Source organism: Nicotiana tomentosiformis, chromosome 4 (genome assembly GCF_000390325.3).
Source record: "Nicotiana tomentosiformis chromosome 4, ASM39032v3, whole genome shotgun sequence".
In the NCBI taxonomy this organism is placed as follows: Eukaryota; Viridiplantae; Streptophyta; class Magnoliopsida; order Solanales; family Solanaceae; genus Nicotiana; species Nicotiana tomentosiformis.
Window position 1 is genome coordinate 50484773 of NC_090815.1, and position 11012 is coordinate 50495784.

Below are 11012 nucleotides of genomic sequence, written 5' to 3' on the forward strand. Positions count from 1 at the left end.
TTGCATACATTCCAATCGGTGAGAGACCGCTTGCATCAGATGTTCAGGCTTTGGCCAATCAGTTTGTGAGGTTGGATATTTCGGAGCCCAGTCGTGTCCTAGCTTGTGCAGTCGCTCGGTCTTCCTCGTTTGAGCGCATCAAGGAGCGGCAGTATGACGACCCTCATATTCTTATCCTTAAGGACACAATGCGGCACGGTGGTGCCAAGCAAGTTACTATTGGAGATGATGGAATTTTGAGGATGCAGGTTCGTGTTTGTGTGCCTAATGTGGATGGACTTCGTGAGTTGATTCTTGAGAAGGCCCACAGTTCTCGGTATTCTATTCATCCGGGCGCCGACAAGATGTATCAGGACTTGCGGCAATATTATTGGAGGAGGAGAATGAAGAAGGACATAGTTGCATATGTAGCTCGGTGTCTAAATTGTCAGCAGGTAAAGTGTGAGCATCAAAGACCCGGTAGTTTGCTTCAAAAGTTAGAGATTCCTGAGTGGAAGTGGGAGTGTATCACTATGAATTTTGTTGTTAGACTCCCACAGACTCAGAGGAAGTTCGATGCAGTTTGGGTCATTGTGGACAGGCCGACCAAGTCAACGTACTTCATTCCAGTGTCGATTGCCAGTTGAATGGTTCGATCCGGGGGAGGCTCGGTTGTTGGGTACACATTTAGTACAGGATGCCTTGGATAAGGTCAAGATTATTCAGGATCGACTTCGCACAGCTCAGTCCATGCAGAAGAGTTATGCCGACCGTAGGGTTCGTGATGTTGCATTCATGGCTGGAGAGAGAATGTTTCTCCGGGTATCACCCATGAAGGGTGTGATGAGGTTCGGAAAGAAGGGCAAGTTGAGCCCTAGGTATATCGGGCCTTTTGAGATTCTTGAGATAGTGGGAGAGGTGGCTTACAGGCTTGCGTTGCCACCAGGTTTATCAGCAGTTCATCAGGTGTTCCGTGTGTCCGTGCTCCGGAAGTATCACGGCGATTCGTCCCATGTGTTAGATTTTAGCTCTGTCCAGTTGGACAAGGATTTGACTTATGAGGAAGACCGGTGGCTATTCTAGTCCGGCAGATTCGTCAGTTGAGGTCGAAGAGTTATCCTTCAGTCCGAGTACAGTGGAGAGGTCAGCCCGTTGAGGCAGCTACTTGGGAGTCCGATTCGGACATGCGGAGTAGATATCCCTACCTTTTTACCAGCCCATGTACTTTTCTATGTCCGTTCGAGGAAGAACGGTTGTTTTAGAGGTGGAGAATGTGATGACCTGATAGGTCATCTTATGTTTTAGAACCTAATTCTACGCTTTAAAGCCTTAAATACCTTATTTTAGCCTTTTTCGATTTGCGTGCAAAGTCCAATTTTTTTTTCGAAAAGCTTTTATGTTAAAAACTGAGAAAATATGAAATTGTTGCCTTAAAAATCTATTTGAGTTGACTTCGGTCAACATTTTGAGCGAACGAATTCGGATTCATATTTTGACGGTCCCGGTGGGTCCGTATCATTATTTGGGACTTGGGCGTATGCCCGAAATTGAATTCGGAAGTCCCTAGCCCGAGTTATCGCACTTTGTTGAAATTTAAAAGTTAAAGGCTTAATAACTTTGAAATGTTTGACCAATGTTTGACTTTTGGATATATGGCCCGTATTTTGGTTCCGAAACCCGATATAGGTCTAAAACTATATTTATGACTTGTCTGTCAAATTTAGTGAGAAATGGAGTTGGTTTAACATGATTCGGACGTCCGATTGTGAAATTAGAACTTCATGAGTTTTCTTGAAAATTTCCTTTGATTTGATGCTAAATTCATAGTTCTAGGTGTTATTTTGGCAATTTGATCACACGAGCAAGTTCGTATGATGTTTTTAGACTTGTGTGCATAATTGATTTAGAGCCCCGAGGGCTCGGGTGAATTTCGGATAGGCTATGGAGTGGATTGGACTTAGAAAATATTGTTGGTGTGTCTCAGTTCTGGTCCAAGCCTCGCATTTGCGATATAGCAGCAAACTTGTCAGTTTCGCATTTGCGAACATAACCTTCGCATTTGCGAAGAGACCTAGTTGTGAAATTGCGACCAGGTCTTCGCTTTTGCGATGGGGACTGGGGGGGCTACTTCGCATTTATGATCGATAGGTCGCATTTGCAATCAGACCAGTTCGCATTTGCGAACAATTCATCGTATTTGCGAACAATTCATCGAATTTGCGATGGAAGCAGAGATGTGAAGATCTTCGCATTTGCGATTTTTTCTTCACATTTGCGGGGTTCGCATTTGCGAACCCCAGGTCGCAAATGCGACATCAGCAACTTATCAAAATGGGACTTAGACGGGATTTTTGTTCATTCTCTCAAATTTTCAAACTTAGAAACCCTAGAGGTGATTTTTCAAAGAACTCTTCTTCCTCAAATCATTGGTAAGTGATTCTAAACTAGCTTCTTTCAATCTTTCACTACATTTTCTAAGATTTAAACCTAAAATCTTGTGTTTTCATAGTGGAAATTGGGGGTTTGGGTAGAATTAGAAATTTTTGTAAAATGGGGATTTAGACCTCAATTTGAGGTCGGACTCTAAAACAAATTACATAACCGGGCTCCGGGGTGAATGTGTAATCGGGTTTTGGTCAGAATTTTGGATTTGGACCAAGCGGGCCCGGGGGTTGACTTTTGTTGACATTTTCAATAATGACCTAAATTGAATTCTTTGTAATCGTGGGTAATTCCTAAGGCTTAATTTGAATCATTTGGTTGGTAATTTACTGGATTCTATTGGTTTGGAGGCTTGTTTGAGAGGCAAAGTTGTGATTGAGCTTTGAGTGGACTTTTAAAGCAAGATAAATGCCGTGGTTAACCTTGACTTGAGGGATTATGACTTGTTTGTCTATTTGCTACATGTTTAGATGTTGGGTACAACGTATATGTGAGGTGACGAGTACTTATGCATTGTTGTCGGGTTAAAGAATGCGGGTGGGACTTGTTCCTTGTAGTTTATTGCTTACTTTGATCTTGTTATCCATGCTTAGACTAGTTACTTACTAAATTGATCATTCTTACCGTGTTTACGGGCTTTTGTGATAATTGAGTATTGATTCCAAACTTGAGATTGGTATTGTGGAACCATTGTTGAAGTAAGGCTTGTTCTTGTTGATTCTATCTCCCTCCTATTACTTGTTCATTGTTATGTGGTAAGGGAGAGTGTAATCCACGAAGGGTGATGCCGTGCCATATTGTGAGTGTTAATACACGAACAGTGATGTCGTGCCATATTGTGAGTGTTAATGCACGAAGGGTGATGCAGTCCCATGTTATGAGAGTTAATGCACGAAGGATGATGCCATGCCGTATCCATTGATTTACATTGTGAGGTTGAGAGTAAAAGCACGAAGGGTGATGTCGTGCAGTATCATTGTTCCACTGTGAGGCTGAGATTAAAATCACAAAAGGGTGATGTCGTGCAATGTTCTTTATTGTACTTAATTGTTTTCACTGGTTAAAGGCATATTGACTGTTTTGGTTATCATTTCCGTTGTATTTCTCGTATCTTATATCCCCTTTAGCATGTCTCCCTCCCATTAGTACATGATTAGCTTTTATCTGTTGTTATCTTGTACATATACTGTTATTTACACAGGTTTATTATGTGAGTATTTTTTCATAGCCTCGTTACTACTTCGTCGATGTTAGGCTCGACACTTACGAGTATATAGGGTCGGTTGTACTCATACTACACTCTACACTTCTTGTGCAGATTTTGGTACCAGTCCTAGCTGATCGTGAGACTCGGCAGTCCAGACTTGCTTATTGGAGACTCAAGGTAGAACTGCTGGCGTCCGCAGACCGTAGAGTCCCTTTCCAGTTTCCTTATTTTACTATTTCTTTTCATTCAGAACAGTTGTATTTCGTTCAGACTCTGTTTGTAGAAAATCTTAGAAGGTCGTGAGTTGTGACTCCAGATCCGTATTGTATCAAATATTATGGGCTTTATGTTATACCGCATTTCAGTTTTAGCTTCTATTTAGCTTGATTGATTCTGTTATTGAAATTGACTAAAGTTGACTAAAGTTGGCTTAAAGAATCCTCTAACGTTGGCTTGCCTAGCAAGTGAAATGTTAGGCTCCATCACGGTCCCGAAGGTGGGAATTCTGGGTCGTGACAGTAACATTTCTCCTCCTTTATGGATCTTCGGAGGGGACAGCATAACTTTGCCCCAAATTCCCATGAACTGGGGATTGGGGAAGAGGCACATCCTCCTCTCGGGCAGTTGCGGCCGGTGGAGATGATGTAGCAGTTGGTGGTGGCGAAGGTAGAGTTGGAAAAGAGGGAGATGAAGCAGATGGCATTATAGGATGAGAAGCAGCTGCGGCAAATGCAGTGCTGGTTGTCGGTTGCTCGTCAACCGAAGACAGAAGGGACCCGGTACTCAGCCTCATAATACCGGGCGCGGTAACTGGGACTCGAAAGCGAGAGTTAGCATCTTCCACCATATCGAACTCCACCCAAAGTGTCGAGGCATCGTCCTCGGTTGGTGTAACTAGCTCAACCGATTGAGCATTCTGTTAAGCTGATGAAGGTCATCGTCTTCTATGTATAGAAGACCCCTCATCATTGGTTTCTCCATCATCGTCGATCACCATGATTTCTGGAACCGGCTCAGGCGCGGCGCTCATCTCCACGACATCCGAAGAAGGCTCAGGCTGCATTCTTTGCTTTTTTGTTCTTTCCCCCGGCGGAGGAGGAGCGTCGTCATTTTGGTTGCTTGTTCTCCGACCGGGGACTCCGAGAAAAAGCAATTGTGCCAAAAGTCGGCCCGAAGACAACTGTTCGGGTGAAAGCCTCTTGCAGCATCCTCACCGCATCAGTAGGATTAGTCAAACCATCCTCCTCGGGGACGACAACTGAGCCCTAAGGTAGACCTAAATTCAACAAGAGAAAAAGGGTTAATCAGCTTTCTTATACAAAAGGGAAAAACAAGATGAGTTTAACCTACCATGATTTTTGGCCTTCCACCCATATTTAAGGGCTAGTTATTTCTACATACAGGTCTCGGGCGTAGTAACATCCAAAATATTTTGGACCGATTGGTCCAAGCCTTCGACCCTCGGTGAAACCCACCGAGTTGCTAAAACAAGTGAAAGAAGAAGAATCAATAATAGCATGGGATGATCTTTATCCAAAATAAGAAACAAACGATGAACTTACGAGTACGGTTCCACAATTCAGGAAAGGATGAAGTCGTGGGCGGAATGATGTCCCCGGTGGCAACTGCAACAAACTGTTCCATCCACCCACAGTCATTGTAATCATTCATTCTGGCTAACAGAGCATGGTGGCCACGTTTGCTGAAATTTATCATTCCCCTGCGAAAAATCTTGGAGGAATAAAGGTTCATTAATCGAGCTAGGGTTAGCTCCTCTCCCATCTCCTGGCACAAACGTTGAAGACAAGTGACTGTCCTCCATACAGAAGGACTTACTTGTGCCAGGCATACTTGGTAACAGATGCAGAACTCCACAATAATGGAGTCAAGCTCCCCACTCAAAGAGAACCACCCCAAAGTGAAGGAATACGTATAAAAATATGTGAAACCCTTATTGGGTAAGGTAATCCGCTTCACCAGATCAGGAGCGATAAAGTCTAAATCTTGGCAATGGAAGTCTTCCTTCACAGCAGGAATACTAGAAGTACGGATGAAAAAAGGGTATACGCCAACGGCCCACGTACGAGAGTTAGCGTAAGGATACTTCTCTTCGAAGTCTTTAGTTGTGACAAGACTTCTTGGGATGATGGTACTCACCGTAGAAGGAGAAGCATCATCATCTTTACCTTTATTTTTTGAAGAACTAGGGTTTTCGAAAGAAGAAGCCATTTTTATCAGAAAGGAAGAAAGAGTTTCTCTAAAGAAGAAGAAGAAGGTTGAAGACAAAGTACGAGTTGAGTAAAGAGAGATAGAGAAAGTTTGGAGAAGTATGAAGTGTAAATGAAGAAGTTTGATGCGTATAAGTAAAGGAATAGGCGGCTAAAATCGTAGCCATAATTACCTCGATAACCGGCAAAAGTGATGCTAAATCATGGGATGACGCGTGTTCGGGGCATTAAATGCGGAGAGACGTGCGTCTAATCAACTGTCAGAAACCTTTCAGAGGGGATCAGAGAATTTTTCGCCAAAAAAAGTATATCTACCAACTTCCCAGTGACACAAAGTTATGCCGCCGGAAAGAAGATGGACTATCTATATGGGGTAAAATATGTTCATATTTAATGTTCGCATAAGAAAGTGACACGTGGAGCCGAAGACAGAAGACAGTCGGGCCCAAGGGCAATGATCTCGCTTGTTATCGGACAGAATGATATTCATAAAGGCGAAGTAAATGCCTACCACCTAATAGCATATAATGAAGAATATTCTATAGTATTATGTGCATGGTCCGTTGTAGAGAATAAGGTATTTACTGCCTACCGTTACACACTCTTCAATAGCCCTCATAATTGTCATTTAAGAGGGGCTTGATCCTAGGACCTTGTTCCCTAGGTTCAATTATAAATAGTGAGCTCTACCATAATTGTAGGGGACGAATTCTCTCACAAACATACATTACACTTTGTTCAAAGCTCAATAACATTTTACTTTCTTGCTTATTTATATTGTTCTTACTGTCTCCGGAAGCTTTGTTTCCGGGCTCAAGATCTCTATTGTTTTATCTCGATTTTAACGCTAAGTCTTACATTTTTGTCTAATTCATTTATCATTTTAGGATCAAGTCTATTCACTTGTCTATAAATCACGTATAAATTTAACTGTATCGTTTTACGGGTAAACAATATATATATATATATACACACACTAGAAAAACATATGAAAATTTGTGCATCAAATTAAAAAGTACCTCCACAGCTTCTACCGCAAGTAGTAGTTTACACCTACATGATCCAATCAATGTACGGGGTTAGTCCAAAGAAGACGTAGCAAAAACAGTTGTGAGGGAAAATTGAAAACAGTCCTATATTGGTAATCCTTTCATTGTTAAAAAAATATTATTTTGATTTTAAAAAGACTGTTACAGTATGGTCAAATGATCTTGAGGTGTGAAAGACAATATCCTTATTCCGCTTTTACCCTATGGAGCTACATAAAGAGTTTGCCACATGGAACTACCCTCAATTACCAAGGGCTCAAAATCTATTTCAATGCTATGACACCAATTCACCATATTGGGTCCCAAGCTTTGGTTAAAAGGCTGCAACGACTGGAATTTGCATGCCTAGGTTTTCTGAAATCTAAATGTTATATGTCATTGGTAACTTTTTTGATCGTTTGTTGTAGCATGACTTAATGGTAAGTAATATTTATTTTTGACAGCATGACTTAACGGATATTGTTGGTAAGTAATATTTAAATTTAACTTATTTCTGTAGTTCTCCCATTCTTAAATAAATACTATAACTTTGTGCCCGCATTGAATTATATAACTATACAAAATCTACATTTAAGTTGGCTTAGGCACATTCAAATAGTAGCAAAAGTGTACCTGTTATGGTGCACTTTGTCCTCCATAATGTGATCGTATATAAAATCGAAACAACTTGCCAAGGGTGCATACTAAAGTAGAACGAGCAACACCTTGCACCAATATTAATATTCGTTAGTCTGTCATTTTTTACTCTCGAGATCCAGAATTAATGGAAAAGTTTGTTCTTTTACGTTTCTTTCCTGTCCGCGAGTTTGAGTAACAGGTACCCAAACCATTAAATTTGATATTCTCCATAAGAAACAATGCAAAAGATATCCTTGAGATAGTTGAGAAAATTATGAAGCATAGGATTTAGGGGCGTGTCAATAAATGTTGTCCTTGAGGATATTTTGCCCCTATAAATATGTAATAACTCGGTCGGTCGTTGTGAGAGTTGTAGTCTCGTTCCCCCATTTACTGCTCTTTTTATGTTTAATAGTTGCTATGTGATTTGCCCGGGTAGTTAGTTCGGTTCCGGGAATGTTTTGGAATGAGTTGAGACACTTAATCTCAAGGTTGGGAGCTTTAGTTGAAAAGGTTGGCCGGATATTGACTTATGTATGACGACTCCGGAATGGAGTTTTGATGGTTCCGTTAGCTCCGTTGAGTGATTTTGGACATAGAAGTGTATCTGAATAGTGATTTGGAGGTCCATAGTTGAATTAGGCTTGAAATGGCAAAAGTTAGAAATTTAGAAGTTTAACCGAGAGTTGACTTTGTGGTTACCGGGCTCGGATTGGGGTTCCGGGAATTGGAGTAGGTTTGTTGTGTCGTTTGTGACTTGTGTGCAAAATTTGAGGTCAATCGGACGTGATTTGATAGGTTTCCGCATCGAATGTAGAAGTTAGAAGTTCAAAAGTTCATTAGACTTGAATCGTTGAGCGATTCATGGTTTTAGCATTATTTAATGTGATTTGAAGGCTTGAATAAGCTCGTATCGTATTTTATGACTTGTTGGTATATTCGGTTGAGGTCCCGGGGGCCTCAGGAGGATTTTGGATGGTTAACGGATCAAATTTTGGATTTGGAGATTTGCGAAAATTTTCTGGTGCACTGATCTGGTTTCCTTATACGCGATCGCGTGGACAAATCCGTGATCGCGTAGACTTAATTAGGCAGTGGAGGTCTTTGTTCTACGCATTTACGAGATGGGGACTGCGATCGAGTAGTTGTGGGATGCTGTGAATCGCGAACGCGTGACTAAGGTCTCGTTGTGTAGAGTATAGGAGGCAGCACCTAAGGTCTCGCGTTTGCTCTTTGCAATTGCGTGTAAATGGAAGCGTTCGCATAAGTTGAGGAAAGCAGTTCTTCGCGTTCGCATGAGGATTGACGCGTTCGCGTAGGATTGAATATCTGGGTAGTTGAGTTGTGCTTCGCGATCGCTAAGCAATTTTCGCGATGGCGATTAAGGATATCTCGGCAGACTTAAATATTTTAAAAATGAGGGTTTGAGTTTATTTCACAAATTTGATTTTGGGAGCTCGGTTAGAGGCGATTCTTGGAGAGATTTTCTAGGGAATGATTGGGGTAAGTGATTCTTACTTAGTTTTGGTTTAATTCCATATTTATATCTTTGATTTCATCATTTAATTAGTGATTTAGGTTGAAAATTTGGGGGGAAATGGAGGAAAGTCCTTAGGTCAAATTTTGGGGATTTGATCGAGATTTTCGTATCCGATTTGAGTAATTTTTGTATGGGTGGACTCGTGGTTGAATGGGTGTTCGGATTTTATGACTTTTATCGGATTCCAAGATGTGGGCCTGGGGGTTGACTTTTTGACTTTTGATTAAGAACTTAGCATTTTCATTGTTATAGAATTGATTCCTATACCTTGAGTAGATCATATCGAATTGTTTGTGGCTAGATTCGAGGCATTCAGAGGTCGTTTCGCGAGGCAAGGGCTTGTTGGAGTAGAGAGTTGCACAGTTTGAGGTAAGTAACACTTCTAAATTTGGTTCTGAGGGTATGCAACCACGAATTAAGTGTTATGTGATTGGTGTTGAGGTGACGCACATGCTAGGTGACGGGCGTGTGGGCGTGCACCGTAAGAATTATGACTTGGTCGATTCCATGGAACTGTATAGTTGAATAATGTTGTTGCTACCCGTATTTTCACCATGTGTTAGAGTAATTGAGGTGCAAGTCATATTAGAAACCCTGCTTAGGCAACGTGTTGGTACTGTTGGGATCCACAGAGGTCATGTTACATGTTGAATTATTTTCTTAATTTGCCATTTTGTACTCAGTCATAGCTATTATTTGCATATTATATCTCAGTCTCTATTGTCCGTTATTGATACATCATATCAACATTGTTTGGGCTGATTATCATAATTCTTTTGAGCCCGAGAGATTGGAAAGATTAATGACTGAGTAAGGCTGAGGGTCTATTGTGAGTGATATTCATGAGATCGGGTTGCAGGGCGCAACATGTTTTATTGATTCATGCCAGGATTTGGCTTATTATAGCGCTTTGGTTGGATCGGCCCCTCCGGAGTTTGCACATCCACAGTGGGCGCAGTTGCTAGCGATTATTTACATTTGGGTTGAATCTGCCCTAATTTATTTATATTTGGACTGAATCTGTGCTGGGCTGGATCTGTCATGTTCTGTGTTGAGTTTTATTGCAAAATCTGAAAGTATATCTAAATTCTTGTACCATTACTTGTAGGGGGAAGAGTGAGGATGAAGCTGATCGCCTTCCCCTTAATTCCTTGACGTAATAAAGAAAAGAAAAAATAAATTAATTCCTTCCCTTTTCCCTATGTAATTAATTTTTAAAAAGAATTAACAAAAAGATCTTTCAAGAACTGATGACGGACATTTGTAATAGATATTACTTTATTCAACCACTAACGTGCAACTATTTCATTATTTTTATTGAAAGTGTCAAAAATCTTAGAAAAGTCTAAATGACAAATTTGTAATAGATATTAGTTTATTCAAAGTTTTGTATGGGGTGAAATTGGTTGATAATAGGTGGTTGAATGGCGACATGACATGAGGAATCGAATATAGACAAAAGATGAGTCAGCAAACAACTGGCACCGGATGCATAGTGTGTAACCGGTAGAGGACGGATCCCGAAGGAAGCATAGCCGATAATAAAGATTCAAAGGTTTGACATCGGATAGTATTTAATGAGCAGCCGTTACAGAGAATATCTGCATTCAAAGCCAGTCGTTATGCACCCATCAATAACGTTTTTATTCTCATTCAAAAGGAGCTCGATTTTAGGGTCTTGTCTCCCTAAAGAAAGGCTATAAATAACAGGATTAACGACCATTATAGGATAGATAAAATATTTTGCACACAAAAATTGTAATCTATTCCCTTATTACATTGAATTCAAACACTTGAAACATTATTGTTCTTGTCATTGTAAAGGCTAATTCCTTAGTGAGACTTGTTATCTCCTTTAACTTCATTCGTTAATTTAATTTTCGTTCTTATTTATTTATCGTTTTTGGATCAAATCGATTCGCTTGTCATTATAAATTTAACTGTATCGT